The sequence below is a fragment of the Rhinolophus hipposideros genome, assembly GCF_964194185.1.
Source record: "Rhinolophus hipposideros genome assembly, chromosome: 5".
Lineage (NCBI taxonomy): Eukaryota > Metazoa > Chordata > Mammalia > Chiroptera > Rhinolophidae > Rhinolophus > Rhinolophus hipposideros.
In genome coordinates this window covers 42,823,221-42,847,840 of record NC_138051.1, presented here as the reverse complement: position 1 = coordinate 42,847,840, position 24,620 = coordinate 42,823,221, and the positions used below count along the sequence as shown (strand labels likewise).

The 24,620-nt window shown below is 37.0% G+C and overlaps 1 protein-coding gene across 6 annotated transcripts in view; it reads right to left on the bottom strand.

Moving 5' to 3' along the window:
• SEMA6D (semaphorin 6D) overlaps positions 1-24,620 on the bottom strand; it is a gene marked incomplete at its 3' end in the record, with an annotated part of 573,645 nt that overhangs the window by 340,636 nt on the left and 208,389 nt on the right. The window lies entirely within an intron of this gene.

The window sequence follows — 24,620 nt, the reverse complement described above, 5'->3', positions numbered from 1 at the left end:
CTTGTGCAGATCATATCACTGCTTAGGTCACATGATTAAATTCTCTCTGTAAAGAAGAGTTCACACATCCAGAGAAGAAAGTACATCCAAAATTATAGTGTCTACACATCTCAGGCCGATTGTATCAGTTGTTTCTAGCAACTATATAAACAGAAGCACAGAATATTGAGCAGCTTATAATTAAAGACTTCTAGGGAACTGATTGTATAAGTAGAGACTGTAAGTATTCAGTTATATAGTTTTTTAAGAAAGAAGTGAACTGACTCACAAACATTATTAAACACGTATACAAACTACTTACTTCTTGGTACATAGCTATTATTTGATTACAAAAATAAAACATTGGTAATGAAAGAATTTCCAGAATATATGCTCAAATTAATTGACACAGTGCTTTAATTATAACATGCAAAGAATAAAAGGTGATTCCCTTCCTTCATTGCATAGAAGTCAGAAATTTAAAATTCACAAAAGCTCCAGTTCTCCGATGACTTTTTAGCTTCTCTCTTTAAATTGGTAGACTGAAATGATTTCATTCTTTCTCCTTCCATGCTTCCTCAAAAAGTCATCCCATCACTCCCACTGCTTACTCACTGCAGGGTACTGCTGGGAGGTAGCACCATCTCAAATGCATTCATTCACTACATATTGATGCATGTTTACTGTTACAGGTACTGTTCTAAGCATTTGGAATACAATATTGAGCCAACTCAACAAAACATTCTCCCACAAGAAGTTTACACACTAGACTGGAAAAATAACAGTTAAAAGAAATGAAGGAGATAATTAAGTGATACGCAGAATTAGAGATACCAGAGTGAGGGTAAGGGCAAATAATCAGAATAGGTCAAATTAAGGAGAGATTTGAAAAGATGTGAAGAAGGTGAGGGAGTTAGCTATATGTGGAAAAAAAACCACAAAACATAAGTGGCAGAAGAAGAGTAAGTGCAAAGGTTCTGGGGCAGAAGCATGTCGGAAAGGTTTCAGGAATGGTAAGGAGACCAGTGCTGAGGGGAGCACAATAAACAAGGGGATGGGAGATTTTTATGAGAGAAGAAAAGAAAAGTAATAAAGAGCCAAATCTCGTTGGACTTAATAGGCTGTTATAAGAATGTTGGCTTTTGCTGTGTGTAAGATGAAAGTCCCTTACAGGATTTTGAGTAAAGGAGGGACAGGATCTTATCCATATTTTAAAAGATCACTCTGACTGTTTTATTGAGACAGGTAATAGAGAATCAAAAGAGGAAGCAGAGGGAAAATTTAGGAAGTTACTCCTGCAGTCAAGAGATGATGGCAGCTTGTACCAGAGTGGTAGCAATAGACGTAGTCAGAAGTGTAAGATTAAGAATATATTTTGAATATGGAGGCAACGGGTTTTTCAGAAAGATTGTATATGAGATGTGAGAGAAGATGGGAGTCAAAGATAATTCCAAGATATTTTTGTCTGAGCTACTGAGATGGGGAAGGCTGCAAGTAGAATACATTTGGGAGTGAAGATCAGAAATTTTCTTTAGGACATATGAAGTCAGACAATTCATTCACATTGTCCAAATTTGTTAGCAGTTACAAATTAGAAGACCAGGACTGAGACTGCTTTTACAAGCCACTCCCTAACTCATCCCAAATTTTGCTGGAAGCTTAAGTCACAACAAGGGCACAGAGTGAGAAAGAGAATTTCTACACTAGGCTTATGAATTAGAGATTTTTAGAGGGTTATTTTGGTGCTTTCAAAGCAAATAGTAGAGAGAATGGAAATGTAGTCTACTGTTTAGAAGAAAAAACAGTCCCAAGGTTTTTATTTTGTCTCACCTCTAGGAAAAAGAAAATCTGTAATTATTGCAAATTAGCTGATTCATCTGCATTGGCCTATGACTCAGACAAATCAATGCTGTATAGGTCTCTTGAAGGAGGTTCTCTTTTAGTCAGAGGAAATGAAAGCGATTAAGAGCCAGCCAGGGAGGTTGGTATCCAAGGTGAGAGATCACTTCTTTTCACTCTCCAACTAACTAGATACTGCTTAGTTCCTTTGCTAATTTCAGACTATTGTGAGTGGGTGGGGAATGAAGGAATAGGATTAATATTATATATGCAAATATGCTGAGGGAAATTTACACAACTTATTTTCCATTAGACTGGAACTGAGTTTCCACCTTGCTTATAGATGACTAATAATTGTGACGCATTGATTCATTCAACAGTGAACATTTATTATTGCTTACTATGATCATGGACTGCATTAGTGGTGGAGGTGAAAAACACAGTTAGACATGACCCTTGCCCTCAAGGTTGTTGTGGGCTTTCCAGCTTCTAAAGTCTAGCTATTCCTTACAATAATCTGAATGAACATACAATACAATGTGGAATGGCCACAAGACAGCAATTGGCTAACCAGGTGTTTGACTGAAGGCATCACGGCAAAACACTATTTTAGGGTAAGGAAAGGAGTCCTTTTAATTGTCCAAGCAATCATTTTTTCCATAACATTTTTCTATATCAGAAGGTTCAAAAAATTTAATTTCCACTTTATATAAATATTTTTTAAAATATATATTAATAATGTAGAGTCTATTATAGCATCACAAATAGTATCTGTATTAGTCAGGCCACGTAACAAACAACACCCGAATCTCAGTGCCTTAACCTAAGAAGTCTAATTTTTATTTACACTACATATCTAATATATAGGGGGCTCTCCTCCCTAGAATTACTCAGAGACAAATGTGCTGAGATACTCAGCCTCCTCAGGGGATGAGAGGCTGGTTCATGGAGCATTGGTTTCTTATTTCTTCAGATTGAAAGTGACTCACGCCACTTCCCTTCACAGCACAATAGGCCAAAGGTAATCATATCACCCCTAGTAAATGGCAAGATACTGGGAAATATAAGGAATATTTGCTGAACACTTTTCTGTTCCATGCCATCTTTTTGTTTATTTTTAAGGAAACGAAAAACACAAAATTATGACGGGAATAGGGTCTGAGTGACCCAATAGGGTCTTAAAATGTATATAGAACTCAGTGGAAAACTATTTTAAAAATATTCTAAATTCTTAATAAAAGTCAGACGAAGTGACCCACTTACTCCAGTCCGTGAGAGCTTCTACCCAGAAAGAGCCCACTATGAATCTCGCCTCTCTCAAGAGCCAGATCAGAATAAGCAAAACTGAGCCAGAATATTCTGAGGATCTGGCAGGAAGCAGCCTCAGCACCTCCCTTAGCTAAAGTGCTCAGAAGGAAATGAATCTGACCCAATTGGGTAGTAAGCCACATACCCTCAGACTTGCCATATGCAGTTCTTTGTTTCTCATCAGGGCCTTAGAGAGAGCATATTTCAGGATACAAGGTATATCTGGAAAAACAGAGTTTCTACCATTCCAGGAAGCCAAGTTTTATTAAGGAAGATGGAGACAGAGTAAAGGGAGAACATACTCCTCGTTACTAATAGTTTGAAAGATTATGGAGTCAAAGACAGGGACTGATGGCAGCGACAAAGACAGTGACCTCACAGAAATTTCAGACTGTTGTTTAGAATATTTCCTTCCTCATGGTCATTTCAAAATGGTCATTTCAAGTTTGACCTTCCAAGAAAAGCCCAGCTTTCCCACCACCTACTGCTAACCACAAAATCCATGAAGAATAAGGCAAAATATAAAAAGGGACTGAAACTTGCACATGATGTTTCCAACATGGTTAAGTTTAAAATCTGGCCTTTCTCCACTAACTTGCAATCTAGTGATTTATTTTTAACATTTATTATCTTCCTCTGGGATCAAGGTAGAGCTGTCAAGAACTATGGTCTATATGTGTGTAAGGGCTCACGCACTCCTGTGTGTGTATGCGTGTGTGTGTGTGGCTTCTGATGACCAGTTGTGTTTAGTCCCTTGTAAAGGTCAAAGGGAGGCTCCTTTTTCTCCCCACATGGCTTATTTCTTACAAAGAACACACTGACATAAACACACATATTCCTCCTGTGCACTCGGTCTTGCTCTTGGATTGATTCCGGGTTAGTCAATGGGCCCTCGTATACAATTTGGAGGGAACTGTGCCATGTGGGACGACACATTATCCATTTGTAGAATACATTCTATAGACCAGATAGAATGTGCTTCATGTGCTGTGTAGGACACAAAGTTGGATGAAACACAGAACATGACTCACGAAATAGCTTCAGTCCAATAGTCTATCGTCTGTCTTTAATCAATCATTCTGAAGGCTGAAGGGGGGAAACGTTATATTTACATATCAACGCTCATGAGGGCAATCAAAATAAGGAAAACAGCAGAAACTGTCAGGATGGCATGAATCTCAAAGAGTGACAGAGGGATGGAAGAAGGAAAACATATCTGCTTTGATTCCGATAGTTTGTTCCATTAGAGACAGGACCCTCCTCACTCTGCTTCAGTTCCACATTCCTGTCAGTCCACTGAGAATTTCAACACAGATGATCCAGAATGCACCCATTTCAACAGGATTAAATCCCTATCCCTCCAAACTGCTTCCTCCAAACTTGCCTTTCTTTCTGTTAAAGCTTTTTAAAATTTATCACCAGACTTGAATCGATAGATTCATCTTGTTTTTCCCCTTCTCCTTCAACCCCCAAACCTAATTACTCTGCCCAATTTTATCACACATCATTTCTCACTTTCTATCAACAATGCCACCATCTTAATTGAGGCCTCATCATTTCATACCTTGAGTGCTGTCATTGTTTCAAACTTGGCTTTCTCACTTTTATTCTGCCACCTCCACACCATCATTTATGCTTTTAGCTGATTCTGTTGGGATGCTGGAATTTATTGAGATGATGAAAACTTATGTTATAGCCTCGCTAAAATCTCAACGTTCAGAATTTTGAAGTAATTATCCATCTTACATATTATAGTATGCAGTTTGAAAAGCATAAGGGATCTCTGGAGAGAATGTGACTCTCACAGAACTAATAAATTTCTTTCTCTTAATCTTTTTCACATCTTGTAATTGAATTGATTTTGACACTGAAGCCATATTTTATGTTTACCCCATTATGTTTTGGAAAGAGACTAAGAATTAACCAGGGATTCTGAGATTGTGATCATGTGCTTCTATCTATATAAATCGGGTACTCTCATACGCCACAACTTAGTGAGTTCTTTTTCTAATTAATCTTTAACCTTAATACCAGAATGTGTGATCCATGAAACACTGGATTGCAATGTTTGACAGAGAAAGACTTCTGGTAAAATAAAGCAAACTACACATGAAATGCAGTAATTACACAAATATCTATAAAATGGGCCAGTTTTTATTAAAATATAAACTGTGGTATTTTGAGGCTAAGTCATTATTTATTTTAGCTGGAGAAGTTTACTGGAAAATGAAAAGCCATGGAAGTCTCCATTTTTACACTTATTGCTATTATTCTGCATGATGAACTGTTGTTTAGAAGACATATTTTATAATAATAAGATATTTGGTTAGGTGTAAGAATCAAGAAATGTAAAATCTTTTATTAATATTCTAGTAATGCAAGTAACTCAAGGGCCTGATTCAAACTTACATTTGCACTGTCTTTGAATAGAGTTTACTTAGCAAAACAAATTAAGAAGGAAGTAATAATATCTAAAATACTAAAGAAACAATAGCATGATCACAACTGGTAATTATAAATTATATTTTATATATAGCTTGCAAAGAGTGACTTACCACTGTTATCTCAGCACTTAGACCAGTCTGGTACAAAGGTTCAGAAAATTTTTGTGGAATGAGCTTATTTTTTTTGAGTACCCCACAAATACTGGAAGGATTCCTTCACAAATAATAGGTGAATCATGTTACTCACTCTTTAAAAATAGCTCATTACGTTTTTGACAAATCATTGATGGCCTAGTTTATTTTATGGTTTTAAAAATAATTTTTCAAATCTTAAAAATTCGCACTTCTCACCAAAGCAAAAAAGGACTTACATTTGATTAATCAGAGAGTTCTCCCAAGAGATGTCTAGACTAACTCATAACTTAGAGTGGTTAGTTTTAGAGTTGCTTTTTCATCTCAAGTGTAGTCACAAGTTCCTTTTAGCACATTTGCCTTTTAAACTTCCTCTTAGACAAAGCCAAGTCCTTTCACTTTTTCACTTTTTTTTTTTTTTGGCTGATCACTTACTAATTCTGTGTGTATATGTATGCACATATTTGTACGTGTATATATACATACACATTATATACGTGTTTTATATATAAAATGAAAAGGGAGGAGGAGAGACTGTCTCAGAAAACTGTTCGCTTTTGATAAGAAAACTTCTCCCCAATTCTAAAATTCACCAGCCTAAACATAAATTGCTCTTTGTTTTTATTGATCCATAGTTACACGTCATATTTATTCAGGGAAACACTTTTTGCTCCTACCCTCTGTTCTTATCTCTATTTTATAAAGACAGAGGATGTAAAAACCAAATCTATATAGTTTTATAGCGTGGACATTGGCTATTCTGCCAGGTGTGGTCAATGAGGGCATTGACCAGTCTGAAATTGCTCTTAGGTCGTCTGGATTCACTAATGATTTTGTGACCATGCAACTCTCTTTTAAAGGAGAAAACATCTTTTAAGGCTCAGTCGTCTCATGCATTGCTCAATGCCCTGGAACATCACCCCGGTTGAGCTATATATATATATATACATACATACATATATATATATATATGTATGTATATATATATATATGCAATGATAGATAAAGAAAAAAAAAGTGACTGATAATTGTAACACATTTCAAAATTGTCTCAGTGAATGCAATGTCTTGCACATACACAGAAGATTTATGAAATAAATTAGAGGCTTATTTATAATTATTATCCTTCTTTCAACAGAAACACTATGATATCTTTTAGGCACATAAGACATGTCTTGATGTCACAGGCATTTTTAACTGTATGGTATGTGAAATATAAACTGTTCATTTCTTTTCTTTTATGCGTGTTGAATCAACAGAGGGCATTGAAAACAGATCACAAAGGAAACATTTTTGTAGTTGGCCTTAGAAGTAGGGCCAGCATGACTCCCTCACATCCCCATGCTGGACATAAAGGGGCAATGACAAAACTGTCCCCAGTGTCCACAGTGGCAATGCTACCAGCCAGCCCTAGGTCTAGCCCACAGCTCCATCCATCCAACCAGAAAGATGTGGTTAGTGGGCAATCTGGGATCACTGTGGGAGGATGTAGGTTTGCTGAACAGTGCAAAGAGGAGCAGAGAGAACTGTGTTTTTAATGAGGACACAGAGAAAGGGGCAGGCATTTGATTTGGAACCACTTAGGCTCTAAGCAATGTTAGAAGGATTGTGTTTCAACTGGTGTTATACTCAAATTGTGTCTGAAATGTTAATTTGAAGGGCATCCTTCTATATAAAATTTTAGCTTATCATTTATTGTATTAAATTTAATTTAACAAATTAAATAATAATAATAATAATAATAATAATAATAATAATAACTTAAAAACCCACCTAACTATATGGAAAAAGCTTCAGAACTCAAAGATTTTAAAGGGCAGGCTTAAGACTCACATTACAAAACATCTTACACATAAATAGACACCCACCCTCAAAAGAGAGGCACAGAATGATGTCCAAATTTAATAGGCACAGGCACTTCTTCAGACTAGAAAGTTACTGTTGCCAGGTAGTCACACCATAGGAGCCTGTCACTTTCAGACACAACTGTATTGGGTCCCTTATAGCAATGGGCTCCAAGCCAACACACAAGATGCTTTGGCTATGTTACATTCTTTAAAGGTGCAAAAAAGTAAGAGAAATTTTCTGATAAATTTCATCTGTTTTTTAAGTTAAAAAAAGGTAAAATTTGGTTCAACCAAGATGAGGAAAAATCATAGTTTGAGCCTCAAACAGACTTGATCTGGTCCTGTAACAGTTGCAGAAATGACCACCGTCTGTCATGCATGATTAACTGCTGTGACTTTCTTCACAAGAGGACTCAATGGCTGGGGCTTCCCAGGCAAGACTGCTCCTGGAATTCAGTATCCCTCCCCTACCCCATCCAAGAGGCTACATTGATGAAATGGCAGGGGGATGGTGACGAGTGAGAAGGGGTGGCAGCATGTGACATGGTCTTGGAAGTCCTCCAAGAGATGTCGTTCACTACTTTTATATGCTTTTCTTCCTATCTTAAAATTTTTGCATTTTTACATACAGCAAACAACTAGAACGTGTGTACATTTTTCAGAAAGTATGTCGTTGTCTTCATATCTTATCAATGTTCATCTAGACTTTGAGACATGACCTTGGGCCTGTGGGGGGCTAGGAGGGAACAGAGGCAGGGGGAGCAAATTATAACCTTGAGAGGAAACGTATGTTCTTTCTTTTCCAGCATTTTTCACATTTTCTCCCTGTCTCTCTGCTCTGTCTTAGCATTTCGAGGCACAGACACTGAACGATTTGACTTGCCAAGCAGGAGACCCAGCCACTGGGCCTCTGTGGCAAGCTTTCTGCCCTTCCATCTGCCTCTTTACAAACCACACATATTTTATATTGGAAGAGGCACATTAACTTGCTTTTCCCAGACCACCTCCTAGCCTAGATGAGATGCCATAGAAAGAAAAATGCTTGCTAGATATCACAGACAAAAGGTAAACAAACAGATACCAAAAAAGTGATAGTTTGTAGTAATTGTGCAAGTAAAAACGAGCCCCCATGCAAAGGGTGAGTGCCCCCATCCTCCTCTGCTTTGGTTCCTATGCTAGCCAACAGGGAGTCTCTTCTTTTTCTCTCTACCGCCGGGGAAATGGTTTGCTCTACCATGGAGGAGGTTCCTTGGAGAATGGGGTAAAGTGGGAAAGGAGGAGGAATAAAGACTGAATGCTAAAATCAAAGAGTAGCTGGCACACTGCACTTTTATTACTTTCCCTCACTCTGATGAAAGTCTGACACCTCAGGGTACTCACGGGAATGTTTGCTAAATCAGGTCGCAAAGCACATTAGCTCACCATAGAAGCCTCTCACTTTCAGATACAGCTGTATGTATGTGCCCCTTCTAGTGATGGGCGCCGAGCCAACACACAAGATGCTTTGGCTATGTTTTATCATTCAAAGGTGCAAAAATGTAACAGAAACTTTCAATAGATGTCTATTCAGTTACCCCTAAATCCCCAGATTGCAATTTTCTAATCATTGGGATAGTCAACTGGTTTGGTCACAAAAATCTGAGAGCTTTAAAACTCCCTGGGACAAGAACAGACACCTTTAAAAAGAAAAAAAATTCTTAAAAAACACCCTAGAACCATTTTAGTTATTGATGGACTTTGACAGGACAGAGCATAGTGGCCCAGACCCCAAACAAGACAAAAATTGATTCAGAAGAGAATCAGCTTCCCAGGCATTGTTCCCTGTAGAGGGAAGTGCTTATGGTCAGTGCACATTTTTTTTAGTGTTCTATTGTCTTACCAAGAAACGTGCAATAGAGTGAAAGCCCAATGTGCTCACAGACATGCAAGTCTATGTCAAATAAAATCCCTCAAAAATTCACACCAAATTTTTGAAGGGCTGGCTACATTAGATATTTCATGATATGTTGGAGCTTCATCTCACTTCCATACACAGTAACAATACTATCTCACAGCTAACACTTTACTAACAAACTTCCCGTACCTTTATTAAATCCTTACAAGAATACGAACAAGAAAGCATATTATTGCATAAGAGGACGCAGAAAATTTAAGTGACTTACCTAAGGTCACACAGGTAGTGAGTGGCAGAGCCAGGAACTGACCACTTCACAACTTCTAATGACTTTAGTACTCTCTCGTCTAACAACTTTAGTATATCACTGCAGCCTCCAGGTTTCCTGCCTTTGGGAGCTGAGCAGGCCCTGGGCTCACACGTCATTTGCAGGAAACCTCATGTACAATAGCATTTGCTCTGGATCTTCGAGGGTGCTGTTTCACGGAGCTGTTTTCTAGCTGTCCCTCCTTCTTCTTTCCCTCTTTTCCTTCCTTGCTTCCTCCCTCCCCTTCTCATGTCTATTTACCCAGTTATATATAACACATCTATATTGCGTATCTGAGCACAACATGCAATATACATGAATACCAAGTGATGGGGAGACAAAAGCCATGACACCCATCTTACCCATCTTTAAGGGTCAGTTCAAGCTCAGATCTTCCCCACGAAGACTTCTCTACCTCTCTGTTCTTAGAACTCTTTTTTTGCTCTTGTAACTGCAGTGCACAGTTTTAACCAGGAATACTTTGGTCTCCTGCAAAGCCTGGATTGATTGATCTCTATTTACACCATGTGTTTATATTAGCTCTACAGTGAGCTTGTAAGACTTTTGATTAATATGCACTCATCATACTATTCTTTTTATCTCCCATGGTGTTGGGCATATTATATTATCTTGTACATTATATGATATGTGGTAAATTAATTCTCAGTGGTTGATTTATTGATGCTCTCTTTGACTCAATTGCATTATGGGCAGGTAGATGAACCATTTGACACCTAATGGTAAATGCACCTGTGGTTATTAATACTGCTCAGCTTCTTCTCTCTATTGGTACTTCTTTTAGGGTAAGTCTCTGTAACCTGATAAAACACCTGAATCTTGGACCTCTTCTGGGGGGGCTAACGATTTCAAAGTAATTTGTATGAAAGCAATTTATTTCATATAACCCATTCCATTCTCTTTTTCTTTAAGAAGAATATACAATTTCTCTTAGCCTCCTCAGAGAGGGCTGGGAATAAAGTTTAGGAAATCAGAAAGGGCTCCACCAGGATAAGGAAAAATAAGGAAAAATAAGGAAAAATTTCTTCATTACTTCTGAGGCACAGCTCCCAGAGATAATAATAATAATAATAATAATAATAATAATAATAATAATAATAATGCTATACTGCTCCATGGTCTAATAATGCCATAAATGAGAGCACTACCTCTTTTAGAATGTGGATCCAATAGTCCCCTATAAGTTAGAGCTGATAACATGATTATCATTTCATAGCAAGCTTAAATGATCCCCAAGGTCATATATTTAGCAAAGAGCAGGCAGGAATCTAACATAGGTTTTCTAATGTCACATACAGCATCCTTTCTCATGTGCATATTTTTCCTCTTTTCCAAATAAATTCATTTATGATATATAAAGACTAATACTACTGTGACCAATGTTTTCCAAAGTATTTTCCGCAGAATCATAATTCCACGGTTGTTACAAAATGTGACAGAAAGAAAAGGAGTCTAGTAAGTTTGGGAAATGCTTGATTAAAAAATGTTAAACTGCAATATTTCTCAGAGTATTTAACTGTTGTGCATTTTGATTCTACATGAGTGGGCAGCATTTCCCACAGTTACCAGACTGTGGAGCTTGCAGTACGCAGCAGGTGTGTATGCAGTGTTTCCCAAACTTATATGACCAACATCTCCTGTGACTTGTGTCCCAGGACACTCACTTTGGACAATACTGATCTCCATCAATGCCTCTTTTCTCTTTATTGAAGTATTTCATATTGTGGATACTTGCAATGTCATGTCTTTAAATTAAAGGAAATGATGCTATCACTGAAATGGATCCTACCTCAAAAAGATCGCAAAAGAAAACTGAAATATGTCTTATTATACCCTACCGACATTTGAAATTGCATTTGGTCCCTGACTTACTAATTTACTTTTATAATAGTTTAACCCATAAAAAGAAGCATGTGATTTCTACCATTTAAACCCTATCAGTAAAGTGATCATTATGTCTTTTTCACGGAAAATATTCTCTTCAGATTTATGACTTGCATCTGGCAGAGAAAAACTATGTAATTTATACAGTTCATTACCACAATGGTAACACGAATAAGAATCACAACAGCCCGCAGGGTATTACAAAAATAAATAAATAAATCTGAAACTAGTCCTGGCTAGTGTTGAGCTCCACTTGGGAAAAAAATATTTAGTATTATACGTGTGTGTGAAAGAAAGAATTTGAGTTTCAAAACCCTGTAGGGAGTACACATCAGGGATGTGCTTTTCTGTGTTAAAGAAAATGTTGATAAAAGACCAAAATCTATCTTCAAATGTTTCCTTCTGTATTTCCATGTCTTTTAACTAGAAACCCTTGAGAAGAAAGGTTTGACCAGCAATGGTCCTGAGGCTCTATCTTTCTGTATATAAAGACCACATCCTCATGTGCCCCACATGATAGGATCAGAATGGAATTGGTTCAATTAATCCAAATACTCATGCAGAGCACTGATTATCAAGACTGAATCCATTGTGTTTTCCTCTGCATCAGAAATTCTGCAGGTTTGTGTGTAAAATGGGACGCCATTAGACAGCAATATAAAATAAAACATACAAAAATAGCAAAACTTTTTCACTAAGTTATATAAGGTACTAGGTAATGCAAAATCAGTGTGTTTGTTTTTCCGGAATTTGGGAACCTAGCAAAAAATTGTAGAAAGGCTTTCAAGGGATGAGACAAGTAGCATTTATTAGTACATGACAGCATAAATAAGGAGTTTCTAACAGGTTATTTTACCCAATTATTATGGAACACCTGCCTATAGGTAATATCACACAAAAATTTCCAGCAGAGAATGATTAAAAGTAATTAGCACACATGTTTATCGGGCTGAGACATTAGAAGGGAGACTTTAGATTATACATGGAAGAGAAGCCACAAGTGTGTCCTTGGATTCTGTGGAAAATTGATGAAGAGGTTCTTTTACTATTTCAGTCCAATGAAACAAATTCCTTCTGCATTCAAGGAGAAGGTGAGGGATATGAAACCACACCAGTACTATTCCAAGGGATATGAAACCACACCAGTACTATTCCAAGGAGTAAAAAGGAGAAAGCACAGTGCAAAAAATTAGTATGCATTTTAAGGGAGGCCTCCACTAACCCATTAGCATCTTAGGCCAACATGGACATTAAAGGCAGAATTTCATATACCTTATTCAGCTTTACTTGACCTATATTATGTAGACCAGTTTTAAAAACTGGTGCCTATGTCTAAAAAGTCAGACTATAGAAACCATTTTACTTAGAAATTTGGTCTAAGTAAGAATAAAGAAGGACTAACATTTCATCTGGTTCTCTTCTATAAGATTTACTCGTTCCTTTATAATTGTTTATAATCCCTTCGCTCTCCTATTCAAATGAAAACTCCTTGTCAATAGGATCCACCTCTGATTTTTATTTCAGGTTTCTCAAGCTCTATCACTGACCCTGCCCCACGTAGTACTCAGTACATGATAAGTGAATGAATGGATGGATAAATAAATTAAAAAATAAATCGAGGACAGAGACAGTGTCTTAGACATTAATTCTGAACATATATTCCAAGTAATTATAAACTGATAGGCTCTAATTTAACCAAGACTGATGGTAGATAAAGAATTTATTTCACTAAAAGTTGTTTTATTTCATCGTGAATAATCTATAGAAGCAATTGAAAGCACAATGCACTTTTTTCAAGACTAATTTCCTTTTTTACTATTACTTAGAATGCATGCTATTATTTTAAAGCTCCATATATGTATTCTAAATTCTTCTATTTATATTTCTATGGTAGACATCTATTTTTAATTCCTAGCAAGAATTAAAGGTATTCACAAATAGTCACTAAGCACTCTTCTATCTAGAAAAGGGATATTTTTTGTGTACTTTTTAAATTAGTATAGTTACTCTCTAAACAAATACATTGAGTAACATTAACAATTTGATGATAGTCTATGTGCTGCGTGCCGTTTGCTACGGTTTCCCTGTCTAGGCCTTCATGATTTTCCATTTAAAATTTAGCAAAGTTGCACAATTCTGTGAATCACAGAATCCTTCTATGAGCTTATTTTGCTATATCAGAAATAAGTAGAGACTGTGAGTTTTAATTATGAACAAACAATTTCTGCCCAGATCCAATCATTGGTGTTATTTTTAAATTATTTTAATCTTATTTAGTACTCAACTCAACAAAAGCTGATGGAAATAGTAATGTCAAACACCAGTAGTTTTTACACAACTCCCACCCCCCATGCACATACAAATATCTGTCCTGGAAAAGTTAGACTGTGAAAAATTACAGTTAGAGCTTGCTTGCTTGATCCCTAAAGTCTAGGGAAAAATCCATACTCTAATTTGTTTACTGCAATGATGAATATTTCATATGCATCAAGACAGTATAGTATATTAAAAACATGAAGTATAATTTCTCACTTGAGGAAAAAAAATTGATTCCTTTATCCTGTGGATTTGTAGTTGCTGTTTTTCTTTAGTATGTCATCTAAGGGTTTAGTTGTAATACTATATGTTCGTGGGTTTTTTTTTCCCCCCTGAAGACTAGTAATTTCATTAGATAAGGTCCCAGGTGAGTTACCAAGTGTGTTATTAGATGTGCTTGGACTAAGAAAGGCAGATTCAGAACTATTGTAAGCATTCAAATAATTCTTGCAACAAGAATGGCTAATTACGAGTAATTTTTTGTTGTTGTTTTAAGAATGCCTGATGGTAAAGATAGTTTATCAATGGAGTAAGTCTGAGTTTTAGGCCCCAAGATAGCTGTATGTTTCTTAAATATACGAACACAAGTGTGAGAACTTCCATCCTTGGTCTCCTACAAAGTAGGAGCTGGTTGGGTGGTTCTCTTTTATTTGAGTGTTCACTGAAAGCCAGATTTAAATGTTCCCCAAGCATTAAGAGGTATGACCCATCATTCTATAACATATGCAGTACAACACACAAATTGGTGACTCACAGTCAATCAGAAGGAACAGGAACTATGCTTACAGCAAAAGGCCAATACTCATCTTTCATTTATGTCTTTGTTAAAGGCTCTTTTGGCCCAAGGGTCTTATCTTCTGTCTCTTACCAATTTCCTATGAGGGCTGGCCTTCCGTTTCAACTGAATTATTTTGATGATAATGTTTCCTTTAACATGATTATTTGTTTAAAGTTCAAGCTAATAAAAGTAACTTATCCCATTAAAAATATTCTGGGGAGCAGAACAACATTTTAGGATGTTAATTGCTCATGTTACCAGTCATCCATGAAACATATGCCAAAAATGCTCTAAAAGGTTCCAAAATGTCTCCTGCAGCTATAAATCTTTTACAGGTATAATTATGTGGGAACAGAAATAAGAACAAGTGCATTCAACATCTGGAGTCAGATGGTTTACTGAAGTAGAATTACAAAATTAAATTTAAATGAACTTAATTAAAAAGGGGAGGGGGATCCAATTTAATATGGACATTCATCATGTCCTCATTGAAGTTTCTCCTGGCACCAGAAAAATACAATAAAGTCTGAACACAAAAGTTGGATAAAGCCTCTAATGGAGTGTGAAAAGATGACCAAAGAGACACAGTCAGGCAGAATATATTCTTTTTACCTCCCTGCTATTCTAATGACATGGAATACCCAATTGTTTTGAAAAGAGGGTATCAATCAAGAAACTGAGCATGGAAATGTATCTGTTTCAAAAGTCTCTTCTGGTTAGAGTTTCATTGTATATATTTCCTCACTTAAGGATGGTGATTACTAGGTTTGGTTTTTAGTTCAATTATACATAATTGAAGATTCTAAAAATATGCAGCCAAAAATAAACAAAAAAGGTCCAAACAGGAAAGTATACTAATTTCAAATTACTTTCCCATTGGTTTTCATTCTCTAAAATAAATAATCAAAATATTGACCCCCTTTACTATCGTGGTACTGAGTTCTTATGGCTCATTGATTAGTTTCTATCTTCCTAGTTCTTAAACATTCTTGAACAGTCTTCTTACTTCTGTGCCTATGTGCTGAGGAAGACTTTAATAAATAAAATACATGTCATATAATTACATATGTATAATTATATAAAAATAACAAAATTTTATTTTATTTAATTCATTGATTGACAGATTCTAGAAAAGATAGCCAATGTTATTTGGAAGTTTTCACCCCTTGGTAGTTCTACATACCGTGGACATTGCTAGAAGTTTCATTTATGAAAACTTTATACCATCAGCTGACACTCAGATTCCCATAATGTCTTCTTTCCCTTGTTCCCTATAAGTATTGCTTTTGTCATACATGTCATTAGCACCTTTCCTTTAGGTGCTCCTTATCTAAAAGAAAGACTCCTAACACTTCCCCTTCCGAGCCACAAAGCTAATCTTTAGGGCTCACAGTCACCTGTCAAATGGAGAGCAAAGGCAAAATGCTTAAGCAGAAAAAAAGGAGTAACAATTGAGGCCAGAGAAACTCAAACAGGAAAACTAACCAAGCATTTGAGGCTGAAACTAAGTCTCAGATGATAAATAAAGCATTATCTATGCATATTTATTGAGCAACTACTGTTTATAAATTGTAGTGAATTGAGCACTTTCAAATAGATTACAGCAGTTAACTCAGCAACCCTGTGATAAGAAAACAGAGGATGACAGCACTTGTATAATTTCCTCAACATTGTGCAGCTGGTAAGTGGCAAAGCCAGAATGCAAATACCAGCCCTTTGATGCCACATGCCATGCTCTTCCCTGTGTTGCACTGCCTCAGAAAGTGCAGGTGGTGGGAAGCTTTAAGTGAAATTGAGGGATATAACAAGAAGATTGAGTCTTATGTTGGAGTGGGGATACAGAAATAACTAGTGGTATAGGTAAGAATGAATAATGAATAATTTTAACTGTTAAGAGAAGTTCATTCATCTAAATTATGTGTTCTTCACTGACTCATAGCATTTGCTTCCCACAAAAAGTACAAAAATATTACACTTTAAAATCCTTGTAATATTTCTACATTGTAGGAAAAAAAGAGAAATTAGCAATGGTACCAATGATCCATGTCCCTAATTGTGATCCCATTCTATTCATTATGTATGAATAGAATATATAAAACCACAAATATATATATATATATATTTTTTTTTTCCCCCTAGAGAACTGAATATCTGCTTCTAAGGTCACAAACAGAAAATCGTGTTACTTTTCAGAGGTATTCGGCATGAGGCGTTGGATATAATTACAATTTGCATTTTAGTTCCATGGTGACTGACCATCTATAGTACCTCCAAAAACTGCATGAATATTACCATCCCTCCCAGAACAATGCTGGTTTCAGACGTGTCTTTGATGGAATGATGAAAAGTTAAGAGTCATTTATGATTCAGCTGTAGTTCTCAAGTCAGTTCTGCAAAGACAGAAGCTCTGGACAAAGGAGTGGGTCACTAGAATGTGCAAAGCACATACCTTCCCTCAGTTCAGAATACATGACATTCAAGATAAGCAAAACCGAGGGAACCCATATTTCAGAGAATGCACAGAATGACAGAATACAGTACTTCTGAAAAACAAGTGGAGAGCACAGTATTGTGGACAGTTATTCACTCACGCACTGCATCAAGAAATGGAAAAGATTGGGGGAGGAAAACAAAGGGGAAGGGAAGAAATAAAGGGGAAAGAAGGAAAGGTTTAAAAATACATTGGTGGGAAAGAGTTGAAGCAAAGATCACAGAAGGCGGCCATTAAAGTGCAACAATGAGTTCCTCAGCTGAGTCTGCATCTCATGGGCCAAATAGTACCTTGTTCTGCCGATAAAGGAATTTAGGAGGTCTTCTGATTAAAGATAAACCAATGGGTTTGGTAATGATGAATTCAGAGGGAGCCAGCCCACTCAGTATAAGGCCACCTCACTGAAGGCCACTCTTTGGCTCAAGTCAAGAGAGTATCTGTGTGTTCTGAGGAATACCACACCTCTGAAAGACAACTGTCTTCTCAGCAAGTCAAGTGGGTACCTCAGAACTCTTCATGTTCTTGTATAGGTCTTCCTCACCATCCTTGAATTTTGTACTCAACACTCTCCTTGCCCTCGGTACTCTCAGCCTCACCACCATCATTTGCAGGACTAGCACAATAGCTATTATCAGGCCTCTGCGTGCACTGTCATCACTTATCCCTTTTCCTCTGCTCCCCACAGGACTTTGTTCACTACTCATTCTGACCCTGTTTCCAAAACTCCTGAAACCCTTTCTCTGAATCCTCTGGGACTTTAGATCAATCACTAGGAGGTCCACTCATTCTCAGCTTTCTTTGGAAACTTTCACTTTTTGCATTACTTGAAACCTGGCTCTCTCCGATAACACAGATTCCCCTTGAATTCTTTCTAGGAGGCAGCTTTTCCTCTCATAGATCCCTATTACCGAAAAGCCTGAAATTACGGTACGTGTCCTCCTTGCTCCTCATTACTATGTGTAGACCTTTCTCTCTTCTTCCTCTACAAAACCCAGCGTTTACTTCCATGTCATCAGGTTGTACCACCCTCTACCCCTATTGGTGCTTCTTCCACAATTCTCCAGTTTATTACCCCTCCATTAATAGGAGATGTGGGTGCCTAGCTCACGATCACTCTCTGTAATACTACTCCTATTTAATTTTTGGTCATTTCCATATCAAATGGGATGATCCTCCCAATATCCCATCCTCTCAGTTCCTGGGCTTCCTCTCTTCCAAAGATTTTGTCAGCCACCCTTCCTGAGCCACTCACTTCCACAGTCACACCATTCATGTTGTTGTTAACAATAACTGCAGCCGTTGCAAAATCTCAATTTCAAATATTCTTTTCTTTGATCATGACTTCCTATCATTCCTGCTCACTCCCTCTAATATCCGAAATCCTACAATTCTACAACCCCACCACGACCTAAAATCCACTCTCTCAGTATCCGTGAGATATCTCCCCCATGATATTCTCTCTTGCCTCCTTCCTACCTTAAGTTCCCTAATTATTATAATCATATTCTACCTCCTGTTTTTGCTTTGGTGAACTCTTTTGGTTAAACCATAACCCTCATTAAAGTCAATCAAACAACCACTCAATACCTATACTCATGCAGCCTGATATAATTGGTAGATAATCAAAAGAGAACTTCCACATGCTTTCACTGTCATATCTGCACACCTATCCGTATCTCTCCTGTTACTATGGATAAGTTCACCATGTTCAAGGTCAAGTTCAGCCTCTTCATCGAGGTGCAGGACCTTATCTTCTCCTCTCTTGTCAGAATTACTGTAGCATGCTCCTTTGTGGTCTCCCCAGTTGTGCCTTTCCTGTGCTTCCCTCGTGTGATCTCCCACAGACCACTCTCAACATGGCAGCTACCATGATCCCTGTGAAGACATTAGTCAGAAATTATACCAATTTTCTATGCAAAACCCTCCAAAAGCTTCCCATCTCACTGAATAAGAGCTAACCTTCCTATGGCATCAGGGTGCTCCGTGATCTGCAGCCACATTGCCTCTCTAACCTTATCTCCTACTACCTCTCCTCCCTCTTTCATTCCGGTTCAACCTCAATGGCCTTTTTGTCGTCTTTCAAATATGCCAGGTACTCTCTTGTCTCAGAGCCTTTTCACTTACTGTTCTCACCACCTAAAAATCTCTTCCCCCAGGGATATCCACATGGCTTGCTGCCTCATTTGCTTCAAGTCTTTTATTCCAAAATTCTCTATATAGAAAAGCTTTAGTAGGCCACTACCTAAAACGCAATCCCTCAACCCTGTTATATTTCATATCTCTTTCTCTACTTTTTCTCTTTAGCACTGACTTATATATAAAACACACAACGTGTGTATAAAATACATAAACACTTTAGATTTTATATTTCTGTTTTTCTCATTACTCATTTCCTCCACTAGAAGATAATCCATGAAGGCAAGAATTTTTATGTGTTGGGTTGACTTCAGTATCCCCAGTACACAAAATAATACCTAGCAATGCCTAGTAGGTGATCAATAAATATTTGTTCAATGAATGAGTCAATAAATAAATGGGTTTATGAATGACTTGGAAAGGAGAAAACAGAAAGTAATAAATGTTTTTCAAATGGAAAAATAATATTTAGTGATATCTATTTTTACTATGAGATCTCCTGTTTATGAAATTAGGATTTCAGGGGGATCTTAAGATATAATAGTTGTCATGACAAGAGAATAATACACCTCGCTGAACAATACAAAAACATTAAGAATTCTAGCAAATTCTTGAACAGTTCTAAAATGAACATATTTAATCTTAGCAGTAATTGTCACTCTTTGAGGAAAGAGATATTTGGTAGATCTTGCCCTTTCAGGTAACCTGTAAAAGTTTCATTTCTGATGATGTTTATTTCCTACTTTCTCAGACATTCATTCTCTCTCTCTCTCTCTCTCTCTCTCTCTCTCTCTCTCTCTCTCTCTCTCTCTCTCTCTCTGTCATACACACACACACACACACACACACACACACACACACAAATACAACATAAGCAGAAATAGTCTAAAAGCTGACATATATGGCCAAGGAATGAAATGTCAGAGCCTGTCTTCTTGCCTGATAATCGGGATGAAATCAGTATGCTCACACAACTTATGTTTCTCAGCTCTCCTTCCCCTCTATAGTCGCAAACAAAATTTATATTTTTAAGCTTTTAAAATATTCCCCAGGATATTTGTGCCTTTACAATATGTTTTCATAACATATCTTTAGATGCTTAATTAGATTTTTTTGCATATGGTTGATAAGACATCAGAGAACACATTATTAAAAACTATTTCTCCCCATCCCCCTCAATTCAATAGAATCCTTCAGTGATATAAACATTGCCTTTTATCAGAGGCTCTCAATCTATCCCAATTTTCCATAAGTCACTGTGCTCTAATAACATTTTTGTTGGATGCAAAACTTGAAAAATAACAGAAGAAAATTCACTTTTGACTTTATTACACCAAAAATGTCTCAGTGATAGATGGGGCCATTTCAGATATGGTGGTTCTCTGGTTCCTATTATTAGTCATGGGTTATTATGATCAGCTGCAAAGTGATAGTGGGTGATGCATATAAAATATTTGCAGTTTTATGGAGCTTCAGTGAAATGCTAATGAAAGGAGCTGAAAGTTTAGATACCCTACTTAAGTTTCTATCAACTTCTATCATTTCATGATCCTACCACTGGGAAGGGTCCTAAGGAGCCCCCTTTGCTGATTATGTCTCACCTTGATTTTGACTTTGGGAGGAGCAAAGGTCAAAGACTGAAAAGAGAAATTGTCTTTTGAGATTGGGAACATGGGGGATAATAGGAGACGTATCCAGACCAGCCAGAGCCCAAGAAAATTGGTTCATTGAGTTGTTAGTAGCATGGTCTGCTATGATGTTTAAAAACCACAATTTTTAGGCTAATTGGGTCAGGTGTAAACACATGGAAATTTGGATGGAGTATCTTAAGATAATATTTTCTATACTTAGCTTTATTCCTATCTTAATTTTCTTTGGTTACTCTTCCATATAAGTCTCAAAATTTTGTGACCCAAAGAAGGTTTCAATTAGCTTCTAACACAAACACAAAATGAACCATACCCAGATCTGAAGAAACCATTAGTTACTTTTGTTCTCTTGGGGGAATTAAATAATAGAAATGAGGATGGGTTTTTTGATCGTCAGAAAGGTACAAATGAGGCTTCCATGTAGTTGGGAATCTTGGGACCACAGAAGAGAATGGTACTGTACATAGTAAGCATCTCCACACTGGCAAATGTTGGATAGTGTTCAAATTTTATCCCTAAAAACCCCAAGCGATGATACTTTTTGTTGGTATTTCATATGTCAGCCAACTTCTCTGACCCACACACATTATGTTCTTCTCTGACCCACACACATTATGTTCTTCTCTCACACTCTGAAGAAAAATTTGGACCACTATGTTTAACTTCATCCATTATTCATAGCCCTTGATTGCTTCTAACATTGGTACATGAACTAGGAGCTTTGGAAGATTTTTCTATAATATGGGAAATTGTTGGAATTTCCTGCTTATTTTCTAGGTGATGTTTTCCAACGACTGTGGCTTTATTCTTAAAGGACATGTGATCCACAGTTCTTTGTGGAGACAAGGACTATGTGTGTTCAAGCAAATTGTGGTTTTTGACCCAAGACATCCCACCCCCACCGCCACCAAATTCATATTGATTTTCTATAACAATTATAATGAAACAGAGTCAGAGAGTAAACTCAAGGCTATGGGGGGGTGTATTTGCCTTAGAGATCAAACACTTAAAGCAGAATTTATGGAAGCAGAGGGCTGTGGGTCAATAGTTAAAAAAACAAACAAACAAAAAACCCTACAAAAATCCAAAAATACTCAAACTGGATTGTAAACAAATAAAGGACTTTCTGAGGTGTGAAGGAGAGGAGGAAGGAGACTGAAGGGGGTGGAGAGAAAGATAAGCAGAGAATCTGGTTTAGTAAAAAGCATACATCTAAAAAGAATTCAAGGGAGGGAGGTCTGAAAGAGGATGATTCACCTCAAGGATCAACCCCAGAGACCCTTTCCTCCCCAGCTTGCTGGCAGGGATTTTATTGTAAACATTTCTTCCATTCTCTCCCATGCTTTTTTTCTTTTCTTTTCTTTTTTTGGAATAATTCTAGGACACTGAAATTTGGGATCAATGCAGCATAAACCCTAGAGACATGTTGAGATACAAGTCAGTTATAACATTTGACTTTTGATGTTATCATAATTTAATAAGAAAATCCAAGTATATTAGAGCTCAGAACACTATAAACCTTTGTTTAATGTGAAGACATCTGTGAACATCTATGAAGATGCTTTTTTGACACAACTTTCAAATCAGTCAAGTGCTATTAATAAGGAATCAACTTTCTAGCAATTCTAAATTCTGTGTAGTGAGATTAAGTTCCTCAGTGTTTCTCACTTATTGTCTTTGGATAAATCAAAAAGGAATACAGTGAATATTAACTTCGTCTTATAGATTGAAAACTAAGGCCACTGTTAAGTGACTAATATCTCAGAGGCAAAAGAAGGAAATAAAACTTCTCCAAAGACAAGTACCATATGATCTCACTTATATGCGGAATCTAAAGAAAAGAATATGTGAATGAACTAATCAGAGACAGTTTTGAGGGCACAAAGAAAAAACCGAGAGTTGTTAGATGGGCGGGGGCGGGGGGGGGGGGGTTGGGGATCAGGGGAAAGGTGAAGGGATTAGGAAGCAGCTGGTAACCACAAGATGGCCTCAGGGTTTTCTGAAAATTAATTTGGGGAACTTATTCAATAATGTCGGAAAGATTTTGTTGGGTATCCGATGGACATGCGTCCTATTGGGAGACCACCTCAGAGATAATGTGGATGCCTGATCATGGCATTGTACACCAGAAGCTAAACATTAATGAATGCCAACTATAATTTTATATATATAATGTGATGGCTGGGTGTGAGGTCGGAGGGATAATGGATGGGGGGCGGGGGGTTCACAGTGTGAGGGATATAAATGATGAACGTCTAAGTATTACCTTGTCTTGTACACCTGAAACTAATAAAAAAAAAAAAAAAAAAAAACTTCTCCAGCTAAGACAACTATGGTGTGAGGATTAGGATGTGAGTCCTAAATCACTGCTCTTTCTACTATGGCACTCTGCATCAATGTATTCTGTCCTCAGACAAGCCTATCTGGTCAACAGAGTGTTCTCGTATTGCAGAAGTGGCAAAGGATTCAGTGTTGTCTGATTCTCTACAAAATTAGGAGCTCCAAGACTAGTTTCAAGGAAATCTTTTCATATCTGAAATGCCACAAATCAGTTTAGCATGATCGACTGAGTTTCTCTGATAGGGTTTCACTCTTGATAACAAAAAGAATAATTTAATATGCAGAGCTCAGATAAAACTATGACTTCTGTGGTCCAGAAGTGAGTTATTAGAGCCACCATTTACATAGACGTTTGTGGTTTCATTAAGGCCAATCACGTGCATGTTTCTCTTACTTTTTTTTTTTCTCCTCAAATTACTCAGCCTTGGGGATTTTAAAAAACTCTGTTCAGTTTAACTCTGGCCTTGCTGATATCTGAGATTTAATGACTCTCTAATTAGGATGTTTTCTTGAATTTCCATGTATATATAAAAAACTATGACTTATATATGGGAACTAGGGTTTGGCAGTAGTTCCTAGAAAGCGCATCTAAGTCATGAAATAAAACATTAAACTCAAGTGCAAAGTAATTTAATCTGTAAGAGGAACATGCTATTCAGAGAAAAGAAATCATAATGGTATGTTCATTTACATTTATACGCGTATGTATAAAAGTGTGAAGTTGCACCATCATTTCCAGGCATCAGTTTAAGTAATGCATCTTCCAGGATATTTCACAATCATTCATCCATTGTTCCATAAATAGATTATGTGAATACAAGCTGTTAAACTAAAAGTTACCGCAATAATCTAACTGAATAAAGCAGCAGGGCAATGTGAGAGGAATGTACTTAGATTAAATATAAATGCTGAACTGCCAAAAGATATCCTTTGAAAATTCAGATATAAAGCTATGTGTGGCACACAAAAATGGACAAATATGTTGGCTAAAAGTCATGATTCGTTCAATGTACCATGGTCCTGCTACAGGGCCATATGAAAATGGGGACCAAAACATGTAGAAAACGTACTAAAATAGTAGGCTTCAGCGAATTGAATGTGCTGAGTACAGTCTCACCCTACAAAGATCTGGCTCAGCTTGAAGTTGGAAATGAACTAAGTACCATTACTAAATTTAAGCTATTAAGTTTAATAATTCAGGGTCCTAAGAATCTAGGTGATCTTGTTTGACTCCAGTTAATGACATCATGGTGCATTG